Raw genomic sequence first — 27,187 nt, forward strand, 5'->3', positions numbered from 1 at the left:
CGTGACACCTCGGCGGACTTCGAGCACATAATAATTCTTCAAATTCACGGAATTCTGCGTAACGAGAGATTTTGGCAATACAGTAAATAAAGAAATAAATAATTTAAATTATTCCTAAACCCTACATGAAGACAGAACCCCCAGGGTAAAATATAAATGCAGTTAAGCCTAAGTACAAATCAGCGTCAGATCCGAGGACTAGCTCCACGTGCCAAGGTCAATGGATGAAGAAAACCCGCGAAACGCCCGGGCAGAAATAATTTATTTCACCTGTTGCGAGCGTGGTAAAATTATGAGATTAACATCCAAATAAATCACAAGTCGGTCCGGAATTCTGGAACAAGTCTCATGAAAATCGGTCTATTGGACGCGAAATTAGCAGATTACGCAATCAAGCTTAGTGGTGTGTGTGGCGTCACTCGTAAGACTATAAAAGGAACCCCCCACTGCATATTTTTCTGTGTCGACCGGGTTTATGAAGCAGCGGAAGCTTACGCCCGTCGTCAGCAGAAAATTGTACGAGATTGATCTACGAATAACTTAGTACATGTTCGTGGTTGAGGTCCACATCTTCTGTTAGAAAGGGAAGGTGATAGAAATTTTTCTGAACTTTTTGCCGACAAACTGTGAAAGCATAGGCGTCTGTTAAAGTACACAACAGATTTTATTGTATCACCTCATGTGCGTTTGAAAGTGTTAAGAGAGTTGGGAAGCTAGTCAGAGTAGTTCTGATTTCGTTAACTGATGAACACCTGTTGTGTTAGAGTGACACAGAGAGACGACTCTGGGAAGAAGGTAGACAGTCGCAGTTGACTGCAGAACGAGGGAGTTTTGTTGTACAAATTATAACGAGGAAAGTGCGTGATTTGTGTTGTAATTTAATGACGTGTGAATAGGCAGTGTTTGTAAGAGTGATCTGTTGGAGAAGATGATGTTATTTGTACCAATGTGCGGCTAAAAGCACGAGGTCAGCTGGCGACAATATAGCCAGAATACTGGCGATGACGTCACTTGCAGGTCTGTCTATATTTGTATTATGTTGTAGTTAGATATTATTGTTTGTCCCAACCAATTTTTCAAGATGATTGTCGGGTTGATATTTGTAATTATCAGGCGAAAAGTGTTATAATTTTGGTCAGCGTGTGAAAATTTTAGTTTGTAAAATTTCACGTCAAGAAACTGTAAAATGCGACGTTTAAATCTGGTGTTAATGTTCTATGAGATATTGTCCAAAGTGAGGAAAATTAGGAAAGCGATAATGGTAAGATAGTCGTGGCGAATGTCTTAATTTCAAATATCATTTGAATTCAGAAATGTTTGTCAATAATAATAATAATAATAATAATAGTAATAATAATGTCTACCGTGGGATAAAATTTTCCTATGTTAAAAGTGCATTTAACCAGTATGTTTTACAAGGATCGCAGGCATTTAGATAATTCCAGTAAAATTTTGTGACATCGTGTATGTCGATGATACGGAAAATTGCGGTGTGTTCTTGTATTCTCGAGGTCCGAAAGTTGTAGTAACAGTAAAGTAAAGAGGTGTATTTTATAATGGTTGTTGTTTTCACAAGAGGATTGAAATATGAAAAGGGTCTTGGAAATATAAGAAAATGGATTGAGAGCGAAGAATTTATATATGTGGAGATGAGAGGGATAGGAATACTGAAGGTGAAAGGGAGCCTGGATTTTAAGTGATACCACTGGGATAAGGCGAGGCGAATGAGTTTGAGACAGGCTATGTTTGCCGAGGAAGTATTTGTGAATCAGGCTGTATTGTGACAGGCTGTAGTGTATTCCGCTAACAATCCGAAATTTGAGATGACTACTGTGTGAGGCACCGTAGATTTCTAGTAAGATCCCAAGTGAAAACGATTCTAGTAAACATTAAAAGTCTTGGTAGTAAAAGTTAAAACATTAAGATAATGTGACCTCAAGGATAAAATAGCATTTAGAATACATGGTTGGTGTTGTACTGAATTTCGTTTCACTGGATAGTCATTGATATAAATAGTTGGAAATTAACGGTAGGCAATTTGAGAGTTTGCAATGCGGTAGTGATGATTATTATTTCTGAATACATCCACTAGATGATAGACGTGTGTTGGGAATTATCATTTCTTCCCTAAAAACTTCGTTGCGCATGCTGAGATCGTGTTTGAGTTGGAGAATTGTTCGTCACGTATATTTATTTTTCGAGCTCACGTTCTGTAACGAGATAGAGACTTGCTGCATTTTTCGACTTGCATTCGTTTAATAGTAAGAGACGTGGTTCCGTGTGTGTAATTAGTCTGACCAGGTTTACAATTGAAATGTCAGAGTTGGTTTGAAATTGCTAGTTCGCCTGATATGCTAGGGGATGCGTAGCACGACCCATTTATGTTCCCGACCATAGATTTATGACGTCACATGTTATCCTTGGAGTATATGGATGATGATGAGACGTCCTAGTTCACGCCCGACGATAGAATTTGGAAGGTATCGTGTACATAGAGATTAGTGTTAGGATGTACAGATTTAAGTGAGCCCGACGATAGGTCTGGGATGTCAGCTGTACATACTCAAGTCTCAGATTAGATGTTTTTTGTTTGTTTTTGCGAAGTGACTTGGACGAAGGTAGCATCTACAGTAAAATATGAAATATGAAGAGGATTAGATCGGTAACAATGAGGCCAACTTGTGCGCAGCTCCAACAGCAGGAATCTGCTTCCTAAGATATGGGACCGTTATCGGCGAATGAGGGTTGCCCAAACATTGGATATCTACCTGATGGTGATTAAATATTTTACTGTAATTCTCCATGCGTGTTGAGTTTAAATGACTTCGATATGTTATTTTATTTTGCGGACTTAATTGTTTTGTCGTTCTGACGTCCGTTTCGTTTGATAGTGTGCATATTGACACTCAATGTATTAGTGTGAGACTTGATCTGCGAATGTGGTTTCGATTCGTCAGCCAGTAATATTTTTTTAATTTCAATCTTTGTCGTACTTTCATTTTATACGTAGTTGAATTCGATTAAGTGATCACTTTATAGGTAGTGTGTTGGGACAAACAATAAGTAGATGGATCTGTAATGGTAGTCATTGTTTTCAAAGGAAAGAATTCCTTAAAGTTGTTGTATTTTTCAATGTGGACTGGTAATTTTATTAAGCGTAACATAACCATTTCTAACCTGAAAATCGGTTCAATAATAATACTTTTCAAGTGATTTACCACTTTTTAATTAACTTCATTGTTTGGCATTTCTTCTAAATGCGTGATGAATAAGTGTTTCCTGCATTTCGCAGTTTTGTTCCTTCAGAACGACGTAACGTAAGATCCTCGCGGATCATGTTGTTGTTGGTTCCTTCGGAACAGTTGTTTGGGTGATGCACATTTAGCATCGGGATTATTTTATCAGTTAAGGGTGTCATGAATGACAAATACATGGTGTAATTTTATTTCAATTGTGAATGATGCTGTTAACTCGTAGTGAACACCATGCTTTCCCATAATACTTCGCAACCTATCCAAAGCAACTGATAGTCAATTTGGTTCGATTAAGGGTCCATTCGGCGGGTGTTCCGTATCCGTAAGGGTATTCGACTGGTGGATAACCTTAATTGAGAGGAAATCAGGCGTTCTACTTGTTGAAAGTCAGATTTTCCACGGATCGTGTGGATTAATACTCAGTTCTCGTTTGGAGTAATAGGTGCCCGGTTTCCAGGTCTTTCCTTTTTCAGTTTTTCAGTTTCGCTATCCACTAATGTATTAATTCCTCCGAAGCTACTCTTCGATATTGTGAGAAACAAATCAACGCTATGCAATGTGACTGCGTTTGAAACATCCAATAATAAAATGATTTATAATTTTTTTTATTTCAAGGATTTATATTAAAATAATAATGTTGTCGTGCCATTTCGAATTTAATAAAAGTTAGTAAGCACATATTTGCTCCTCATTTCAAGTAGTTAGGCTCTCTTCTGAACCCCATCGTTTGGTTAAGATCGTGACCGAATTTCTTCCCGAAACGACCCATGATTTAAGAGTTCTATATTGCTCTACTGTAGCAATTGTTGCCGACCAACGATGGAATGGTAAGTGCAAGGGTTCAGTACGGCGCCCACCCCAATCATGGACGCGTCCGTTTGGATGAATGTTTTTGACTGAAGTCGGGATATCCCAATTTCACACTCCTGCTCATTAACTCCTTTGTCTTTGCTATCAGCTTTCAAAAAAGCACGTAGGATTGTTTACAAGAAAGAGCACGTGGCAATTGCCGCCACCATATTTCAAAGGTAGTGCCGTAAAGAGGGCAGTATTAAGGTTAGCGATGCAAGATGGTGGTTGACAGCTGTCAAAATAGCACGTGGAAATTGCCCGCCACCACGTGCCTATAAGGTTTAGTGCCGATAAGATGGCAGCACTGAGGTTAGCGATACGTTGTTGTTGTTGTTTTTGTTGAGGTTTTGTGCCGTTAAAATAGCAGCACTGAGGTTAGCGATGCAAGATGGCGGATGGCAGCTATTAAAAAAGCACGTGGCTTTGTTTACAAATTCAAATCTCGCGCTAGTGAGGTTTAGTGCCGTAAAGATGGCAGCACTGAGGTTAAGCCCCGTCAAGATGGCAGCACTGAGGTTAGCGATGCGTTGTTGTTTAAAGATGGCGGATGACAGCGGTCAAAAAGCATGTGGCTTTGTTTACAAATTCAAATCCCGCGCCAAAATTCAAATTTCCCGCTGGAGGAGAAGGCCTCTGTGCAGGGCCGGTGGCGGTGGTGGCGGTGGTGGTGGTGGTGGTGGTGGCGGTGGAGGCCTCTGCGGTGGATCTGCGGCGCTGGTGGCGCCCGAACCCGTGACTTGATCTGCTCAGGTTCCCTGCGCACGACTGCAATGCTGCGAGCCTCTGCACACCCAGTGGACTTGCTCCATATGCGGTGCTCAGTAATGTTGGAAACCCTCGCCCTTACTCGGGTGTGAGAATGCTGTGTCGTACGCCTCTCGTGCGGTCCTGCCGGACTCGGCAGCGGACGAAGTGGAGATGTGACGATGGATTGTGAAGGGACCCGTTCCCTATGGAAGGCATGCCGGACGGGTGAGAGCCCGTGTTCGGCGGCCTATGAAATTTTAGTTGGGGGCCACTCGGCCGGCCAACGGAGCAAAGCAAATCTTTGTCCCGCAGGCCGCACTCGTTGGTGGCGGGTTACCACTTTCGGTTTCGGCTCTCGAGCCAGCCAGCTACCTGGTTGATCCTGCCAGCAGCCATATGCTTGTCTCAAAGAGTAAGCCATGCATGTCTCAGTGCAAGCTAAATTAAGGATAAAGCGAGAATGACTCATTAAATCAGTTGTGGTTCCTTAGATCGTACCACTTTACTTGGATAACTGTGGTATTTCTAGAGCTAATACATACAGACAGAGTCCTGGCCAGAAGTGGAATGGACGTTTTTATTAGATCAAAATCAATCGGTCGGCTCGGCCTGTCCGTTTGCCTTGGTGACTCTGAATAACTTTGGGCTGATCGCACTATCCTCGTTCCGGTGACGCATCTTTCAAATGTCTATCTTCTCAACTATCGATGGTGGGTTCTGCTCCTACCATAGTTGTAACGAGTTACGGGGAATCAGGGTTCGATTCCGGAGAGGGAGCCTGTGAAGCAGCTCTCACATCCAACGAAGGCAGCATGCGCGCAAATTACCCACTCCCGGCACGGGGAGGTAGTGGCGAAAATTAACGATACGGGACTCATCCGAGGCCCCGTAATCAGAATGAGTACACTTTAAATACTTTAACGAGTGTCCATTGAAGGGCAAGTCTGGTGCCAGCAGCCGCGCTAATTCTAGTTCCAATAGCGTATATTAAAGTTGTTGCGGTTAAAAGTCTCGTAGTTGGATTTGTGTCCCACGCCGTCGGTTCATCGCTCGTCGGTGTCTAACTGGCATTGTTCGTATGACGTCGTGTTGGTGGTGGCGATTCGAAAGCGCGCGACCGTCGTAGTTAATCCGCATGCGGTTCCTGCGCGCCGTAAGCGGACCCCGATGAAATCCTACCGCGGTGTTCTTCATCGAGTGTCGAGGTGGGCTGTCGCGTTTACTTTGAACAAATTAGAATGCTTAAAGCGGCCGGCTGCACCTGAGTACTGTGTGCGTGGAATAATGGAATAGGAACTCGGTTCTATTTTGTTGGTTTTCGGAACCCGGGGTAATGATTAATAGGGACAGGCGTGGGGGCATTCCTACTGCGATGTTAAAGGTGAAATTCTTGGTGCGTCTCAGGACGAACCGAAGCGAAAGCATTCGCCAAGTACGTTTTCATTAATCAGGAACGAAAATTAGGGGTTCGAAGGCGATCAGATAGCGTCCTAGTTCTAACCATAAACGATGCCAGCTAGCGATCCGCCGAAGTTCCTCCGATGACTCGGCGGGCAGCTCCCGGGAAATCAAAGCTTTTGGGTTCCGTGGGAAGTATGGTTGTAAAGCTGAAACTTAAAGGAATTGACGGAAGGGCATCACCAGGAGTGGAGCCTGCGGCTTCATTTGACTCAACACGGGAAATCTCACCAGGCGCGGACACCGGAAGGATTGACATATTGATAGCTCTTTCTTGATTCGGTGGGTGGTGGTGCATGGCCGTTCTTAGTTGGTGGAGTGATTTATCTGGTTAATTCCGATAAGGGACGAGACTCTAGCCTGCTAAATAGTCGCATCCGGTATCCGTTCGTGCTACCGGCGACAACACATCTTCTTAGAGCAAGCGATTCCAACTGAGGTGCTTCCACGGCCCCGGCTGGCCCCGGCAGCAGCCCCAGCGCAGTGCTCTAGCACCGTTGAGGTGGTGGGGGAAGGAGGGGATGTGGCACAGGCAGAACCACAGATCGTCAAGTCAGCGCGCAGGTTATGAAAACAATGTTATTCATGACAGTTATGTGAACACATAAACACACAATTTATTCTGTACATACATTGCGTTTGCCTTAATGTACATTCAGCGTTTAAGTCGATTGCTGACATCGTGCTGCGCCAACTAATTTACCAATATTGAGTACAATCGATTTGGCAGTAGAATTTGTAAGTACAGCCTCTAAGTCAGCATTAGACAGAGAAGTCGTAGTTCTCCATTATTTAAATTCATAATTGAAAACATCTGTTCGCATGCATACCTTCTACCGAATATTGACGTAAATTTTAAGGCAAGTGCTTGAAGTCTAGGAAATTCTTGTGGATGAACACCTTTGTAAAAGGAAATTAAATCACCGATGTAGTGGTAGTATCTGTTCTTTAGGATTGCGTCACACTGTAGTTTTATCAGCTCTGTTTGGAAATATGATGGTAATTTTTCAAGACGCGCTGAAAATGGGGTCATAAATATGTCAAGTCGAGGTGCCATATCATTCATTTCTTCGAATCGAGCACTGAATTCAGAGTGCAAAGTCTGTAACAACGCCTGATAGTCTCCAAGGTTTTCATAAGTAGACAAATGTAATGATTTTAATGAAGGAAAATTGTCAAAATATCCGGCTTCAAGTTGACTTTTCCATAACAAACTCTGCATTTTAAAAGCCTTAATTCTATCACACATGGTGCCAATCAATTGGTTTCTCCCTTGCAATTAAATATTTAAATCATTCAAACAAGTCGTTGTGTCTGCCAAGAAAGCGAGGCCAGCTACCCATTATTTATTCCGCAGAGTTGGTAGTGGAGAAACTTTCATCTCCATGAACAGAGTAATTTCTTCAATTATTGTAAAGAAGCTTGCTAGCACTTTCGCGCAATTTAACGAGCGCACAATGCAATAAAAAGGAATGTCGCTACATTTTGCCTCGGGATCTTTTAAAAATTCTTTGAACTGCCGCTGATTCAAACCGTGCTTTCTGCAGAAATTTACATATTTTGACACATTATTCATAACAGATTTAAAGTTGCGAAAGTTAATTGCGCATAATTGCTTTTGATGTAAAACACAATGTGCCGATAATATTGGAGACAACCCAGTATCGCGCACCTTCGCTTTGATGCGGCCTGTAAAACCTTGTCCAAGCAACGACTTCGCTGGTCAGTAGCGAAACTAGACAGATTTCCGAGTGATAAGCCCATATCGTTCATTGCGTCTTCAAGAGCTGCAAATATATCTACGCCAGTGGTAGTATCTTTGAGGGGAATGATGTCCAGTAGTTCCTCAGTTATAGCGAATTTTTTTCGACTCCCCTGACGAAAATAGATAGCTGTGCCTTATCACTTTTGTCAGTAGTCTCATCGAGAGCAATCGAGTATGTCTGGAAAGTGCCGCATTTGTTCCGCAATTGCTCTTTCTAGTCGGTATCAAGTTCCTGTACACGACGAGAGATATTTTTTTCTTTTTTTACAAGCTCATCGCCTCAAAGTAGGCCACAACACGTGGGCACAATACTCCCGAGCACTCTATTAAACATTCTTTTACAAATTCACCACCAATAAAGGGTCGCCCACTTTTTGCAATTTTCAGAGCAACAATAGCCCACAATTTGCTCGAACTGCGCCTTCTAAAGTTTTGGGTTCAAGTATCTGTGGGACAGGGAGATAAAATAATTATCTTTGTGTTTTCTTAGCAGCACGTCTAAATCTAATTCTAAACAGTTCTTAATAATACAGACCCGAAAACGAAAACAAATCCCCAAAATTTGCACGTAAAACAATTCCTAATGAGTAAGTTATTACTTATCTCTGAAGAACTTGGCAATTCCGATTTTAACTTAGCATTTCGTTCGGTTCTTGCTGCGCTAACAATGTCATCATAGATTGAAATATGTTTATTGTGGTAGTGCAGTCGAACGGTTGAAGACTTTACGCTTAAAATGACATGAAAAATTAAATATTGAGCTTTCCCTTCGGTAGTGAGAACAAAAAATTAATCCACCCATGAAGGATTAAACGACATTTTAACGAAGGAGAAACCAATTGCTCCACTATCTGTTCTATCGAATAGGTTCTACTGAGAATGATACATACATACACACACACAGAGAGAGAGAGAGAGAGAGAGAGAGAATGTGCTGTCTCTTACGCACACATGCACCGCCACTGGGTGGGGTAGATGGGGAAGGAGGGGAACGGTGCTGCAGAGTGCAGCGCTGGTGCGCCCCAGCACTAAGTGCTCGAATTTGAAAGGCCTATCTAAGGCCGGCCGCAAAATGAGACGCAGGTCCGTGAGGTGACGCAGGGTGACTCACGGTGGGTTTCTGCGAACCACAGAACTGACTGGACCCGCGCATGTTACGGCGTAGGGTGACGTGACGCAGTTGCTGCGCGTGGTGATCCTGCGGACCGCAGTCTCTCTTCCGCAGTTTCCTGCAAGACTCACGGTGATTTTGATTGTTCATATTGTTGATAAACCATTTTTCTGACTCAATAATTCTTTTTGAAATATCATATTAAATGTATTTTTGTCTAAACCACCATAAACTGTATACTGTGTTTTGAGGAAGAATAATGTACAATATAAAGCAACAGAATACCAATTTATTGCAGTTGAACGTTTTATCTATTGATGAATGCAAAAACAATTGTTTTGAAATGAGAAATTCAAAATATAAACTCATGTGACAAATACAAATTATTTGTAATGGCTAAAGTGAGATATACAAATTGAAAACAACTTATTTCCATACACGAAAAGTGCGTTTTAGTGAGAAAAACATGTAACAAATACTGTGACGAAGTCATGACGAGGGGGTATGAGAGAGGGAAGTAATTATGAGTATTATTTTTTCTTTTTACAAGTTGCTTTACGTCGCACCGGCTGAGATAGGTCATAAACTGCGTACTGAAACTGCGATCCAACTTGCGACGATTGCCGCCGTGACTCACTCACCCGTGAAGAATTCGACGTGAGTCACCCTGCGTCACCTCACGGACCTGCGTCTCATTTTGCGGCCGGCCTTAGAGTGACAGGCGGCTTCTTGCCGCACGAGGTTGAGCAATAACAGGTCTGTTTGCCCTTAGATATTCTGGGCCGCATGCGCGCTACACTGAAAGAATCACGAGTATCCTCCTAGTCCGAAAGGACCGGGCAACCCGTTGAACCTCCTTCGTGCTAGGGATTGGGGCTTGCAATTGCTCCCCATGAACGAAGAATTCCCTGTATGTGCGAGTCAAAAACTCGCGTTGATTACGTCCCTGCCCTTTGTACACACCGCCCGTCGCTACTACCAATTGAATGATTTAGTGAGGTCTTCGGACCGGTGCGCGGGATCTGCTTTGCGCAGTTTCCAATGTGTCTGGAAAGATGACGAAACTTGATTATTTAGAAGAAGTAAAAGTCGTAACAAGGTTTCTGTAGGTGAACCTGCGGAAGGATCATTACCTAAATTGTTTTATCAAAAAACATTTTGAGAAGGAGGATTCGGATCGCCCCGCGCGGTCCTCTCCTCCGGCGAGGCTCCCTCGAGCAGCGAGACTCCTGCCGAGCCCGCAGTTGCGAGCTCAGGCGAGTCCTGTTCGTACTTTGTAAGGGGCGGCCCCGGCCGTCGCCGACAGCGGGTGTGTCGCGGTCCGCGTGGCCGCGTCTCCTACGATGCAAATGTTCGGCATTGGGTATCTATCTCCCTCGCTCAGTGGAGCGGGGATAACACGAGGGGACCCGTCGCGGCTTCGGCCGGTGGGCAGGTTTTAAATTAACACAACGATCGGAAAAATTAATGAAAGAAGGAAAACAACCCTCAACTGTAGATCACTCGGCTCATGGGTCGATGAAGAATGCAGCAAATTGCGCGTCGACATGTGAACCTCAGGATACATGAACATCGACATTTCGAACGCACATGGATTCCGTTCCCGGACCACGCCTGGCTGAGGGTCGGCTGCTAAAACTGAACGCGACATTGCGAGGGATCCCACCTCTACACCCTCGATGTCAGTGTCCTGGTGCGTGAGACATTTGGTCGTGGTGAGAGAATACAACAAGAGAGGAGGGTCAGTACCGGCCTCACCTGCTATGGTGAACACCGGCCTTGTGGGGGATTGGATGAGTGAAAGGAATGGGCAAGGAACGGGGAGGGAAGCGGCTGTGGCCGTTAGGTGTCATCCCGGCATTTGCCTGGAGGAGAAGTGCGAAACTACGGAAAACCACTTCGAGGTTGGCCGAGGTGTACTCATGTGATCTCCCGAGGTTGAGTGGACCTCATTCCAGCCCTCGCACCATTTTTCAAATTTCATGGCAGAGGCAGAAATTGAACCCGGGCCTCCGGGTGTGCCAGGTAATTGCACTAACCACTACACCATAGAAGCGGACAATAGGGATTTTAACTGAAATCCACGGTGAGTGGAGGAGAGACAGTCATTTTCATGAGTTTCTCGTCACAGAGCTAAGAAGTGTTTCGAGCATGGGCTGAGTCCGAGGGAAAGGCACACCCTGGAGGGTAAGTGGATTACATAAATAAATAAAATCCTCTATTGGCTGGACTAGAAGGCAAAGAAGGGAAATACATATGAGGAAAAACAATGAAGGGAAATAAATGAGATAATTTGGACACGTAGCTGGTACTGAGATAAACCTTCAGTGACCACGCCAACCAGAGCAATTCCTTATTTAGCGTCATTAATCATGAACACTCGAATGCAGGGTATGGGAACGTTTTCTAATTATCCGTTATATAATGTTGTTAGAGTAGTGTTCTGACAACCGGTTCAGTGCCCCGCGGTTATTTGGGCTGCACATTGAGACTTGTGGGTAACACGACTGTCACCTTCTAGCCCGATATACTGAGACACTCGCAAGAAGTTGTTATAGTCGAAAGGAATTATACTGTATATACGTTAAAGAAGATATGATGACTGGGTTGTTGTACTGCACGAGACGGTAATCCAGTTAAGGTGTGCTTTTGACGGTAGAAAGTCAGTGGTGTAGCTTGTCAGACCATATTTGTTATGTTAGAAATGATCAACGGGCAACTTGCACACCCTCTACAGTGTCAGATAATGGTGGTGATTATTGTTTTAAGTGAAAGTACAACTGAGCAACCATCCTTTATTAACACTAATCGGAGGGGAAAAAACTGAAGCGTTCGACACTTCGAAAAAATGAAGGTATCGGCTAAAGAAAGCGAACGGCCAGGTATAGCGTGAAATGAAAGACTCCCTAGGCCTCGAGTGCTCTAACACCGTCGGGGTCGGAAAAGAACAAGTGTTGACCAAGTGAGGTCGGATAGGATAGATGAAAGTGAGGAGCCTGGCACAAGTAAGTGTAAGTAATGTCAGGACTCAGCTAAAAGCGTCGTGGTCATCAACCCACACTTCCAAGTTAAGGGTCCCTGGGACCAATTTTAGTCGTCTTTTACGACAGGCAAGGGGTACCGTGGGTGTTATTCTATCGCTCCAATAGTGATGGCAATAGTGCCAGACCAGAGCACATATGACCTAGGCAATCGGAGCTTAATCGGATAGAGCAACCGACGCCAAATAGAGAGGTTATGTGGGTTAGCATCCGATTGGTGTCCGGTTGACGATTTTTATTTTGTACTTATCATCTCTTCAAAATGTTCTGAACATGACCCAGTAAGTTGAAAGGATTTTTCGAGCAGACCCGCGAATGTGATCATTTTTGATCCGATCTTCCCGTGTCACACCCGTTGATCATTGACACATTCTCCTTTCGGAAACATGCAGTTTCTCCCACGTTTTACTACAGTACGCCATTGCTGCTCTGATCACAGAGCCATAAACCTCGCCTTTGATTTTCGCAGGCATACTGTTATCACACATCACATCTCCACTTTGGCGACCCGACATTGGTTCGGTGTCGAACATCAGCATCCGCTATTGTCTTGCTGTTGATGATAGATCCAAGTTATGCTCGCTAACCTTACTCCTTCTCGCCTGTTAATACTGAAGGGAGTGATTTTTACTTATCTTCTAACTGCTGGGTTCGATGCAGTGTCACTTTAAGGACCCTACTTGTCAATAGTACGTCTTACAGTTACTGTTAATCTGGCACGTTGGCACTATACAATCGAGTATTGCCACTGCCGTATTGTTAAAATCACTAGTGTTACATTTGAGGGTATAAGTAAAGCATTCTTTGTGGGATTGTAAGTCTGTTTGGGTACTACCTAGTAAATAGAATAGAATTGAGAAATGACGAACGCAACATTTTATTAATTACGGTCTTAATTCTTCAAATACTAACGTACCGTATAGAATTCGATTAGGATGTTCAAGAAGTAAGAGAAATCTGCAAGAACTCCTCCGGAAAGGAAAACAACATAACCTTCTCTATAAAGATCAGTTCAGTTCAAATGGAAGGAAATTTCGTTACCTAACTTAACCTAACCTTGTCTTGTCACGACTTGGTACGGTTTGCAGACTTAGCCTTTGTGTATTCTCATTGACTTACGGCATATGTACATGTTATTGTGTGTATTATTACAGCGTGGTTTTTCTTCAGTCCAACAGGTAATAGCAAATTCCAAGAAGTGAGCTGAATTATTCACACAAGGCAAACACCGAAGAATATGGTTATAGTAAAGCGTACATCAACTAAAGGCAAAAATATATAACATTAAATTGAATGAGGGTGTGTATCTCCATAATTCCTCATTAAGCTTGAAAACCGAGTTAATTATGAATATCTTGATTGATCATTCATTATCATTTACTTGAGTAAGGGAACACCCGTCATTGATACTTACATTGAGGTTAGTTTGTTGATGGTTATGTCTCGTGATTTCAGTATGTAGTTGGCAGCAGTGATGAGCCATTAGGGTGGCGATATTTACCTTTTAGTGTATAGTCTTACGCAATGAGAACTTTAAGCACTCATCATCCAGGAAAACTGCCAGTGTGTTGCGGGTTCGAGGCTCACAAGTGCCACCCTACATCTCTCCAAACATCCCTCTTGTTTCACCAGTCAAGAATAGGTCGTCCGCATACAAAATGCTCCGTGGTAGTTTATACATGAGATGTCTGGTTAGGTAGTGTATAACCAAATTAAATTAAAAAAAGACTAAGCTCTGAACCCTGGTGCTGGTCCCATATTATTATTATTATTATTATTATTATTATTATTATTATTATTATTATTATTATTATTATTATTCACTTCGCTAGAAAATATTGTTATTGACTAACGTGGCACTCGTGCTTCAAAAATCATGGCACTTGTTTCTTGTAGACATATCGAATGTTATATAATTTCTAATCACGAGGTTGAGTGCCGAAAGCCTGGATTCAACTCTAGACGTCTCCGCAGTTTTCATATGGAGTGAAGGCATATGACGCTGTTGATGATGATTCGTCCAGCATATGGCGACGTTAAGTCTGGAACAGACTCTTAGTGTTGTTCGACTAGAGTAGGCAATGTGCCGGCACCGCGTTTCACCTCCTCCCAATATTACTATCTCACACCCAGATGCGCAGGTCACCCATGGGAGTCAAATAGAAGAACTTGCACCAGGTGAGTCGAATATGTCCTCGGACACTCGGCACTAAAATCCACACGATAAGTTAATTAAATAAATAAATTTCCAGACTGAATTGGATAATGACTAACCTGCTTCCTTAGGAACTATCCAGCTCTAGCAGCGATTCTTCTTATTTCTTGTAACGTATGGCTAAAGTCTCGTCGCATCTGCCATTCGCAGAATTTTCATGAGTCAATTTCCGCCAACCTTTCTTAAAATCCTATCAGAAAGAGGTTCATGCCAAACCACATTACCGGTTCAAATCTGCGTGGTCCTGCTCTTACCCTATAATCCAAAGGATATAAAAAGAAGAAAAAGATCACACATGTAGATTTAGGAATAGTTATTGTAGGTGCGATTATAACGGCTTGCACAATATCTATTATTGCAGTGCATTAATACAGAAGGTAGCTGGCTATCAAGACGCCAAGATATTACGTACGGACCGTAATTTTAGGAAAACATTAATCATGCTAAGGGGAAAATATGATATGAAAGTAAAGGATTTTTTCGCACAGTCTAGAAAGAAACGCATGATATGAAGAAGAAGAAAATGAAATAAAACCAAAACAGCAGAAAGGAGTGAGACACAATAACCGAAGATAGACATGGCAGGTTTCCTCTCTCTAGATCAAACCTATTTCTACAAGAGGGTTTCCTTCCTTCACAGGACACACTCCCACCATTGTCATAAAAAAATATTACGCCTGAAAATTCGAAACTCTTCCTTCTGAGAAGATCGATGTAGTTGTAACAACATTTCATTGTTCCATCAGATGCAATGTTCATCTCCTTATATTCATTGCCTCATGAAAAGAGACTGGCATTAATTCAAATACGATCAATATTCCGTAAAGTTCAATGTAATCCATAGTTCTTGAGCCTCTTGCTGAATAGCATGGCCTGTTCTGTTCCTTTACATAACATTAAATAGGCGAATTGTTTATTATTCTTAGATATTAGTTCGGTCTCATTAGGTCAAGTTTAATTTAGGTGAGCAGTAATTACCACAAATATTATCTCCTTCATGGTTATGTATGATCATGTGTGTACCTGCCCGTTGAAGTCTCCGCAATAGAATAACTACCTGAAAACGGGACGGATTACTTCACCTTTTACTTGTCGTGCGGTCGGCACATAACACCAGAACCGGTTTCTTCTGTTGCTATGTAAACTAGTGCCAAATGTGAGATGTCCGGTCGACCTTGTAATACCACACTTATCCAGGTGAGGGGTTTGTGTCGGGGTAATATCACAGAGAGGGGTTTTTCACGTGGGTTCCATTACTCCTTGTCTATTCGAGTGGAGAGGAGTTTCTGTACATAAAGAGTAATGCTGTATGGCTCAATGAGATGATTCACTCTAAAAGAACTGTAAGCTTACTGTATATTTCCCGTTATGTTTTACCCATGTGAGGAATATGGTAATGACACTGTGTACTACCCATGAGAGCGTTTGTTCATTGTAGACTGTTATGCAGTCGGAAAGCAATGAGAGTGAATGCTGGTAGAAAAGTGGGAACAATGATAGGAGGATACTCGCAGAGATAAAGGACAAGTTAGAAATCCGGCTTCGGTGGTGGGGTAATGTAAGGGAAATACCTAGCAGAATAATGAACTCACCCGCGGACGAGAAGAGCAGTAGAGAGAGAGAGACGGATGACTTAAAGGGAAGGGGTGTAGAACCAAACAAGGCCATAGAAATAATTGCAAATAGAGGATTGTAGAGGAACTCTAAGAAGAGGGTGGTCCTGCATTACTCTCTGTGTATTACCCAAGCGAGGAATGGGTAATGTCACTACGTATTACCCATATAGGGAGGAGTTTCTTTTAGGAAAACGGTGATACCTCGCAATGTTGCCACCACGCGGAAAATTTCCAAAAACGTGGGAACAATGAGCATATTTCCTCGGCATGTGAGATACATGGAAGAAAATTAAGAACTCGTAAAAATCGTGAGAAAATTCAAAACTAGAATTTCTGGCTTTTAATAACGTAATATACCGGGTGAAGCGTAATTCGCGCACTCGGGCGTCGCAGCGCGACTCCTCACATGCCAGCAACAAAAAAAATGTCTCTTACAAAATTTCGTCTTGCAAGTATATCCGGCAGAAAAACGACGTTGAAGAGTAGCAATCTGGCACCACTGTAACCACATGTATGGTAACTACCTCTGTCAACAGGTGCTAGCCGTACTGTACAGTTGGTGCAGTAGATAGAGTTTTGTGTTACCATGCAGGAAGTCGAGTGGTCGATCCTGGGTTCAGGCGTATGTTTTTTCTTTCGTCAATGTAGTCCAGGTGGTATGGTATCTGGCATCTTAATCGTCAACAGCGATTGCAGTGGGTCCTCTAGAAACCATTTGCACTTACATACTACGATCCTAGAAATGGACGAACAATCGTTTTCATTGGTCAGCTTTGAAAGGCGCCCTTTCCACGTCGTGAGCGTGAATTTATTCGCAGCACTTCATCTACTAGATGTGAAACCTGTTTGTTTCAGCTGTCTATTTCTTATTAGTCTAGCCAGGCATTTGTTGTTTCAGCCTTACAAAATGTAAATGCAGGATACATGTCACCTCACAAACGGTGTCTTACTGTATTACAGTAGGTAATGTCAGATGGAAATTAGCAAATAAAAAATGCGCCTCAACCCAGGATCGAACCATCGACCTCTTGCATGCCAGCCAAAAACTCTACTCACTGCACCCACTGTACAGCACGACGAGAACGTGCTGACAGCGGTAGTTACCTTACATATGGTTACAGTGTTGCCAGATTGCTACTCTTCAACGTCCGTTTTCTACCGGATATACTCGTAACATGAAATTTTGTAAGAGACATTTTGTTATTGCTGGCATGTGAGGAGTCGCGCTGTGACGCCCGAGTGCGCGAATTACGCTTCATCCTGTATATACAATATGTATGTATGTATGTATGTATGTATGTATGTATGTATGTATGTATACATTTATTTATTTATTTAATAGATACAGTCGGTTAGCGCGATTAGCTGCCACCCCCGGATGCCCGGGTTCGATTCCCGGCTCTGCCACGAAATTTGAAAAGTGGTACGAGGGCTGGAACGGGGTCCACTCAGCCTCGGGAGGTCAACTGAGTAGAGGTGGGTTCGATTCCTACCTCAGCTATCCTGGAAGTGATTTTCCGTGGTTTCCCACTTCTCCTCCAGGCGAATGCCGGGATGGTACCTAACTTAAGGCCACGGCCGCTTCCTTCCCTTTTCCTTGCCTATCCCTTCCAATCTTCCCATCCCTCCACAAGGCCCCTGTTCAGCATAGCAGGTGAGGCCGCCTGGGCGAGGTACTGGTCATACTTCCCAGTTGTATCCCGCGACCAAGAGTCTGAAGCTCCAGGACACTGCCCTTGTGGCGGTAGAGGTGGGATCCCTCGCTAAGTCCGAGGGAAAATCCGAACCTGGAGGGTAAACAGATGATGATGATGATGATGATGATGATAAACAACAATATTATCAAAAGTGAATTAATTAAAATAACAATATAATAAGAATGGCAACGATAACTGGCAAGGATGGGTTGCAGAATTAGCAAGAAGAAAGGTCACGCGTTGGAAGGGCGGAAGAAAATGAAAACCTGGAGAATTCTTCGAAGGAATCTTTTTAATTTTGTGTTTGAAGGATGAAAAGGGCGTGAATGTATCTACATCGGGTAGTGAGTTACCAAGAGTTGGGAGACGGTGGAACGTAGTAGCGCTGTTATCGGAGCGGTTGTTTACGGAGCGGAGGCTCCGGGCGCTTTCAATCGGTGCCTTCGGAGAACCTCCGATTGAATTACAAGCGCGTAGTTTAAACTTGGTACGGGAGAAATGAACGAACATTTGTACAGGAATTTATAACTTGTCGCTGTTAATGTGAGAAACTACGCCCCTCCGTTAATACTTTAGTTATTTGGCGATATTACAGGTAGCATTCTTACGTACAAACATAATAATTATGTAACAGAACCTCCGATTGAATTACAAGCGCGTAGTTTGAACTTGGTACGGGAGAAATGAACGAGCATTTTCACATGAATTTATAACTTGTCACTATTATCGTGAGAAACTAGGTCCCTCAGTTTATACCGGTACCCTTATTATTGGACGATATTACGGATAGCATTCTTACGTACAAACATTGAATGATCGAGTTAGATAGCTGCAGTCGCTTAAGTGCGGCCAGTGTCCAGTATTCGGGAGATAGTAGGTTCGAACCCCACTGTCGGCAGCCCTGAAAATGGTTTTCCGTGGTTTCCCATTTTCACACCAGGCAAATGCTGGGGCTGTACCTTAATTAAGGCCACGGCCGCTTCCTTCCCGCTCCTAGCCCTTCCCTGTCCCATCGTCGCCATAAGACCTATCTGTGTCGGTGCGACGTAAAACAACTAGCAAAAAAAAAAAAAAAAAAAAAAAAAGACATTCAATGACAAGCTCGTAGTGTGAACTTCATACGGGAGGAATGAACGAGCATTCTCACATGAATTTATAACTTGTCGCTATTATTGCGCGAAACTACACTCCTTCTTTAACTTTTTTTAAATGCTATATGTTCGGGGCGTCGACCTTTGAAGATCTTTTGCCTCTACTTGCACCATATGTGAGGAAACCTGCGTGTATTATGTAAATGGCGGTAGTGTAAAGTGTTGAATGTGAGGAAAGGAACGTTAAGGATGACACAAACACCCAGTCCCCAGACCAGGGACATTAATAATTTAAATTAAAAACTCTGAATCGGCCGGAAATCGAACCCGCGGCCGCCGGGTGACAGTCGGACGCGTTGCCACCTACACCGTGAGACCGGTGTTTAAAAGTTGTTCGTGCCATGTTTTACAGCGCAGCACTTACAGACTTGAACCGTTGAACTCCTCCGTCCACTCGTAAATAATCATCCTTTACTTCTGCACGTCTTTCGCGTTTTTTACATATGTCCAGAAATTAAAAGCGAATTCAAATTTAACTTGAAACTACTGTATTCTAGTGCCAATACAATGGGAATATTTCCATAATAATGATGATAATAATAATGAACGAATTGTACTGTGTAAGTTCTGCACAGGTAGGGCCTGCACTTTTCTGAGAAACAACTGAACCTATTTAGATATATTGTTTGTTGTATCTACAGGGTTTATACCTACAGGTATATGGGGTATGTATTATATGTCGATATAATTGCATTTTCTTGATAACAAATGAGAGGATGCATTAATTATTCTGAATGACTATACGTTCTTTGTTAAGGGGTATTGCATGGAATATCGGTGATATAGATCAATTTTTGTTTATATAGGTAACGATTTTTATAGAGCGCCTACATTCATGGAGGTAAGTTTGAAATTACAGCCCACTACGTCCTTACACTCGGAGCTACTGTTGCGAATAGAGCTAGGAACGGAGCAGTTAACGGGGTCCACTCAGCCTCGGGAGGTCAACTGAGTAGAGGTGGGTTCGATTCCCACCTCAGCCATCCTCGAAGTGGTTTTCCGTGGTTTCCCACTTCACCTCCAGGCGAATGCCGGGATGGTACCTAACTTAAGGCCACGGCCGCTTCCTTCCCTCATCCTTGCCTATCCCTTCCAATCTTCCCATCCCCCTACAAGGCCCCTGTTCACCATAGCAGGTGAGGCCGCCTGGGCGAGGTACTGGTCATACTCCCCAGTTGTATCCCCCGACCAAGAGCCTGAAGCTCCAGGACATTGCCCTTGAGGTGGTAGAGGTGGGATCCCTCGCTGAGTCCGAGGGAAAAGCCGAACCTGGAGGGTAAACAGATGATGATGATGATGACGGAGCAGTTGCTCCTATGATTGCAATCGGTAGTGCGAGTGCAGCGCTTAGTAAACTGTTGCTTGGAAACCAATCGGTGCTTCGGCACGCGAGCGGAGGGCGAGCGGAGGACGGAGCAAAAGTATATACTGAATGTGTGCCTCGCTTGCCGTTCCATCCGTGGTGCGCAACGGATGTGCTAGCGACATAGTAAATACTGCTTAATAAGTATGACGAAGGAGAATATAGGAAATATATACATTCTCATTTATCGTTCGTGTTTCATTTGTGGATTACTTTTGTAACAATTTGCTTTACGTCATGTCGTCTTACGACGACGATGTGATAGGAACGGCTAAGGAGAGTAATTTCTAGGCGTGAAAATGGAAAACGACGTAAAACCATCTTCAGAGCTGTCGACAGTGGGGTTCGAACCCACTTTCATCCGGAAGATAGTGGGATCGAATCCCACTGTCGGCAGCCTTGAAGATGGTTTTCCGTGGTTTCCCACTTCTTCTCCAGGAAATTGCCGGGATGGTACCTAACTGAAGGCCACGGCCGCTTCCTTCCCACTCCCAAACCTTCCCTATCCCATCGTCGCCATAAGACTTATCTGTGTTGGTGCGACATAAAACAAAACCCAAAGTCTCACGCTCCAGGACACTGTCCTTGAGGCGGTATAGGTGGGATCCCTCTCTGCGTCCGAGGGAACACCCAACCCTGGAGGGTAAATTGATGGAAGGATGATGATGATTATTATTATTATTGTTATACTCCCATAACCACTTCTGTGGTTTTCTGTGACGTTAAGGTGCCGACATTTTTTCCCACAGGAGTTCTTTCATGTGCCGGTACAGTAGCGGCGATTAGGGGGGCGAGGGGGGACAGTCGCCCCCCCCCCTACTTTGTGGAGAAAACTTTGCATTTGTATTCCATTTTAGCTGGATGAAACAAGGAATTATAGGAATTATTACAACAAGCAATTTGTACAAGTCCTGTTGTCTTATCAGCTAATTATTTGCTTTAATTAATAACGAAATTATTAGCGGAAATACGCAACAAAGTCGTTCACGCGGTTAACCGATTTGTATAGCGCCACAGCGAGTACTGTAGTGGAGACTTTGTATGTGCTGTGACGAAGGGTACGCGTGCATTCGTTAGTCTGGCAGTCTATTTAGTGTCAGTTCTTTTTAGTTTGTAGTCAAATACTAAATGATTTTTAATTATATAATCACGCCGTAAGTCTATTTAATTGTAATACATGTGTAATATTGTTCCTCTCGAGAAAGTTTTATTGTATAGTATTGAATCAAAATCTCAAATAAATATTATCAACAGAGGTAAGTTGGTAGGCTGAGAATCTTTACTTCTCTGTCGAAATTCCATTTAGTAGCTTTTTTTTTTCAGTTTTAATGTATAACGCATATACCCCCCCCCCTTCTATATCCCACAAACTGGGGTACTTTGTTGTCTTTACATTTTTTGCCCCCCTACTTCTACTTCCCAATCGCCGCTACTGCCGGTACACCTGACCACCTTCAGCTACCGCCGAGCAAAGTCGGAATTGAAACCGCAAGTTGAACTCAGAAGGCCAGCGCTCTACCGTCTGAACTACTCAGCCCGGTACAGCACATAACCAGTTCTAATCAGTTCGTACTCTTCAGTAAAAATTGAAATGGCGTGTGGCTTTAGTGCCGAGAGTGTCTGAGGACAAGTTCGGCTCACCAGATGCAGGTCCTTTGATTTGACATCTTTAGGCGACCTGCGCGTTGTGATGTGGATGAAATGATGATGAAGACGACACATACACCCAGTTCCAGCGCCAGCGAAAATAACCAATTAAGGTCAAAATTCCCGAATCTGCCGGGAATCGAACCCGGGACTCCTGTGACCAAAGGCCAGCACGCTAACCATTTAGCCATGGAGCCGGATGTACTGCTCCGTAATAAATGAGCTACGAGTATAATTAATGTAAGAACATCGTATATAATACATGTTTACATGCAATGGAATATAATTACCACTTTAACTATTTTACTACGAGTATTAATAATATTGTTAACGCATTTGCAACGGTATAATATATGCCAATATTCAATCTACAGTATTCTATCCACCTGTACCTATTGCAAACTGAACGTCAGCAGATCAAAATCTGTTATTCATAACGTAACAAATAATGCAGCGATCTTGAAACGACTACATCATTTGAATGACAAACGTAGGGGAACACATGCATCTGTGGAATTAGTACTGAAATCTAAATTGTAATTCCTCCTAAGATCACCGTTGCAACATTGTCCACATCAAAGCACTTGAATTTTCCGCCAGTGAATTCAATCGGAGGACTACCGGAGGTCTCCGGAGGAGCGCTGTAATCGTATTATCCGATTCAATCACCAGGAGGTCCGCCTCCTCTTCACAGCGCTAGAACGTAGATAGTTGTAAGGTCAGGCGCGCACGGGACACATGGTGTACTTAGGCGAGGGGGGGGGTGATTACATATACAGAGGGAATTGCATTTGGTATAAAGGTAAACGTAAGGGTTATTCTGCCCGAAGGCAGGTCCGAACCTCCGCAGAGGTGCTCCTGAGCAGGAGTTTACGTGCGGCAGGGTGGACAGTTCCTTTCCGCTCCTCCATTCCCTTACCCCCCACCAACAGCGCGCGGGGCAACCCATCCAACTCCTGACCACGCTCAATGTTGCTTAACTTCGGAGATCTCACGGGATCCGGTGTTTCAACACGGCTACGGCCGTTGGCGCGTTTGCTATAGCCATTGATTACTTTATGAAGGTTACAAAGATTGAAGAACTGTAAACGGCTTCTCAGTTCAAGTATATCCAGGTAGTTCAAGATGTTAGATTTAATCGAAACAGACTTTCAACGTATTAGGTCGTGTTACGTACATGTAGTACGTGCTGAAGAGATGTTAAGTACAGAACAAAAATGGCCAGCCGGACACCAGTGGGATCCGAACCCACAACCCCTCCAGGGTCGGCTTTTCCCTCGGACACAGCGAGGGATCCCACCTCTACCGCCTCAAGGGCAGTGTCCCGGAGCTTCAGACTCTTGGTCGGGGATACAACTGGGGAGAATGACCAGTACCTCGCCCAGGCGGCCTCACCTGCTATGCTGAACAGGGGCCTTGTGGAGGGATGGGAAGATTGGAAGGGATAGGCAAGGAAGAGGGAAGGAAGCGGCCGTGGCGTTATGTTATGTACCATCCCGGCATTCGCCTGGAGGAGAAGTGGGAAACCACGGAAAACCACTTCCAGGATGGCTGAGGTGGGAATCGAACCCACCTCTACTCAGTTGACCTACCGAGGCTGAGTGGACCCCGTTCCAGCCCTCATACCACTTTTCAAATTTCGTGGCAGAGCCGGGAATCGAACCCGGGCCTCCGGGGGTGGCAGATAATCACGCTAACCACTACACCACAGAGGCGGACTTAGATTTATTTGTGTCCTTAAATACAGGATTGTGAGTCTTAACAAATAAAGTTAAAAAGTCAAAAATACTATTTAGTTGACAGATTTTTGTGATTACAGATGAAGACCAAACAGGGAAACAAACGCCAATAATGGGAAGAACATAGGAGACGAAATAAAAATTTTAAGGCGATGGTATCCTTTATTTCAATGAACCTGTAAAAAAATGACTAGGCTATGCATAGCACGGGATTTCATTGAAGTTTTATGAGCAAAAAAGGTCAGTTTAGATTCAATTATAATACGTAGGTTTCTTACACTTACTTGATAGTGCCATGAAATCATCGGCGATTCTTTAATGTAGTGCGAAGCCTTAGCGGTTTCCTGTTAGTGATGCTGTACAGTGGTATCATAAATAGATTAGAGATGAATCTCAAAATGCACTTTCAGTGGGTGAGTTAAGTTTTCAGGCTAAAGAAATTAACTACACAATAGCTTGTGTAACCCGGTGACACCTTGACCTGGACAACAAGCAAAATTTGTAGCAATAGTGCCGAGTGTGTGGTGAGTGTTCCACCAGAGTCAGTGTCTTGGTATCATCATGTTGGAGTGTTGTTGGAGTACTATGTGTGTACTGCCTTGGAGTACTGAGTGGAGTAGTGTGTGTGCACTATAGTGGACTGTACACAGTGTGTAAAACTGTCGGTGTGAGTAGAGTTGGAACATTATTAATTGCTGTTTTTGTGTGTAGTATTGCAGTGCTGTTAACATTGCTGAGTTGTTGCTGTTACTTGTCAGTGTAGGGTCGCTGTGTTCAAACCTGTCTGGGTGCAGCTGTTACGTGAGGCGATTGAGCGTGCGCAGCGGAACTGAAAGCTGGAGCCTATCAATGAGTATTATAGCCTGTTCAAGGTAAAGACTGCCCTGCTGTGAGAGATAAAGAAATGAAGTTTTGGGGATAAATTTATATTAGAGTGTAGGTATTCGCTAAGGGAGGATTTTTTGATATTCCGTCGATAAGAGTATGAAAATGGGGATGAATTGTTTAAATGATTATATCTGTATCTCACAAGTAAAAATTGGTATTTGGAATCTGCTTTAAAATCCCATTAAGGGGGTGGAAAAGGGTGAAAATGGGGTTGAATACCTTTTATGAGGATGCTCATATTTCAAAAACTGAAGATGTTACAGACACGAAAATTGGTATTTGGAATCTCCTTTAAAAATAAAGAAACACGAATTTTTTGGAAAATCCAAGTAATGGGGGATGAACGAAAGTGAAAAATTGGATGAATTAAAAAAAGACTATCTACGGTATATCTCAGAAACGTAACATATTATTGGGGTGAAAATGGTATTTGGAATTTCATGTAAAAGTAAAGAAACATAGAAAAATTATTTTCGGAAAATCCACTTAAGAAGAATTGAAAATGTAGTGAATTTTTAAAATGAGCATATCGCCAGAATAACTCAAAACTTGTTTTTAATCTGCTTCAAAAATAAAGGAATATATATTTTTTTATTTTCTGAAAATCCACTTAAATCGAGGGTGAAAGAATTGAAAAAATGATCGAATTATTTGCATGAGGATACTTATATCTCAAAACCTAAAGTTGTTGCAGGCGTAAAAAATTGGTATTTGGGATTTCCTTTAAAGATAAAGAAACACGCATTCTTTTATTTCCAGAAAATTCACTTAACGGAGGTGAAAGAATTGAGACATTAGTTGAATTATTTGTATAAGGATATTTATATCTAAAAAAAGAAACTAAAGATGTTACATGCGTGAAAAATAAAGGAAGAGGCATTTTGGAGGGAAATAAAAAGGGGAAGGGTTAAAAAAGTAGTTGAATTCTTTCCCCATGAGGGTACATGTATCTCAAAAACTGATTATGTTACAGTCGTGTTAATTGGCATTTGGAAACTCCTGTATAAATAAGGAAACACGTATTTATTTGTTTCCGGAAAATAATTAACTTAAGGGGAAGGTTGAAAGGAATTTAATTATTTTTATTGGGATACTTACAGTATATCTCAGAAACTGAAGGTTATAGACCTGCAAATTTTTGGTATTTGGAATCTCCCTTAAAAGTACAGAAACGCGCATTTAGGGGGGAGCGTATCAAATTGACGGGGGTGGGGGCGTGAGAAAGGAGTTTAATTCTTTTTATGTCCGACTCGTTGGCTGAATAGTCAGCGTACTGGCCTTTGGTTCATTGCGTCCCGGGTTCGACTCCCGGCCGGATCAGGGATTTTAACCTTCATTGGTTCATTCCAATGGCCCAGGGGCTAGGTGTTCGTGCTATCCCCAACATCCCTGCAACTCACACACCTTACATAACACTATCCTCCTCCATTATAACACGCAGTTACCTACACATGGCAGATGCCGCCCACACTCATCGGAGGGTCTGCCTTACAAGGGCTGCACTCGGCTAGAAATAGCCACATGAAATAAAATTTTTGTTAATTCTTTTTATGAGGATACTTATATCTCAAAAACTGAAAACGTTACAGACATGAAAATTTGTATTTGGTATCTTCTTTGAAAGTAAAGAATCAAGGAATCAAAATCCACTCAAGGTGGAGGACGAGGAGTGAATGAATTGAAAAATTAGTTGAATTATTTGTATGAGGATTTTGTATCTCAAAAGCCAAAGATGTTACAGAAGTGAAAGTTGGTATTTTTAATATATTTTACAAATAAAGAAACACGTATATTTTGTTCTCGGAAAGTCCACTTAAGAGGGGAGGAGAGGGTGGTGGAAAGAAGTGAAATATAAATTGTATTATTCTTTTTATGAGGTTACTTATTGTCCCCTTCAAAAGTGGTAATAATTTAGTAAAGGGGAATGATTTATTTCATCAGCGAGTTGGAACATTATTTAATCGCCAGGAGGGTGAGATTTTGTATTTCCCTGCTAGTGCGAGCCAGCCACTTGCGAACCGGTTTTCCCGACCTACCAAGAGAACGAGGAAGCAGGGTGAAATTCCTGTTAGGTGGCCTTCAAACACATGTGTGCGTACCACGTGACCCGGCGAGCAGCCTGATCTCAATCGATCAATAAATGGAAAGTCAAGTGACGTGAAACTGGAGCAGCCAATAAAAATGACAACCTTCACAGGAATGCAACAGATCCACCAATTAGATGTAATTAAGAGGCACACCTACGTCTTAAGACAGGGAATTAATGGTAATTCCAGAGGAAATTTTATAGAGGGTTTTTTACTTCTGAACACTTGATTTGAGCGTCACTCTAATTGCAGCTACGGTAGAGACTGGACGTCGTTTACTTCACTGGGAGACTTTACATTAGAGAAAGCATTGAGGACTGAATAAACAGCAATTCAGATACTTGGAAAAATTATCCACGATTTGTTTAGGATTGTCATAAGATGTGTCCATCTCCAAATTATAAAACATCGCGTGTGTATCCTGGACTATTGCTAAGACTTTTGTTAGTTTCAGCTTTCTACGAGAACTCAGAAGAAGGAACGTATTTGGTTCGAGCTCACTTCAAGATGGCTATCCAGTTCCGTGATGAATACTACAGTTTCCTGTGCACCTTCA

At 42.8% G+C, this 27,187-nt stretch overlaps 1 pseudogene; it reads left to right on the forward strand.

Annotated features, from left to right (window-relative positions):
* Nucleotides 1-10,670: 10,670 nt before the first annotated feature.
* On the forward strand, nt 10,671-10,815 carry LOC136858938 (5.8S ribosomal RNA; annotated as a pseudogene).
* The last annotated feature ends 16,372 nt before the right edge of the window (nt 10,816-27,187 follow it).

This window comes from Anabrus simplex, chromosome 1, assembly GCF_040414725.1.
Source record: "Anabrus simplex isolate iqAnaSimp1 chromosome 1, ASM4041472v1, whole genome shotgun sequence".
Lineage (NCBI taxonomy): Eukaryota > Metazoa > Arthropoda > Insecta > Orthoptera > Tettigoniidae > Anabrus > Anabrus simplex.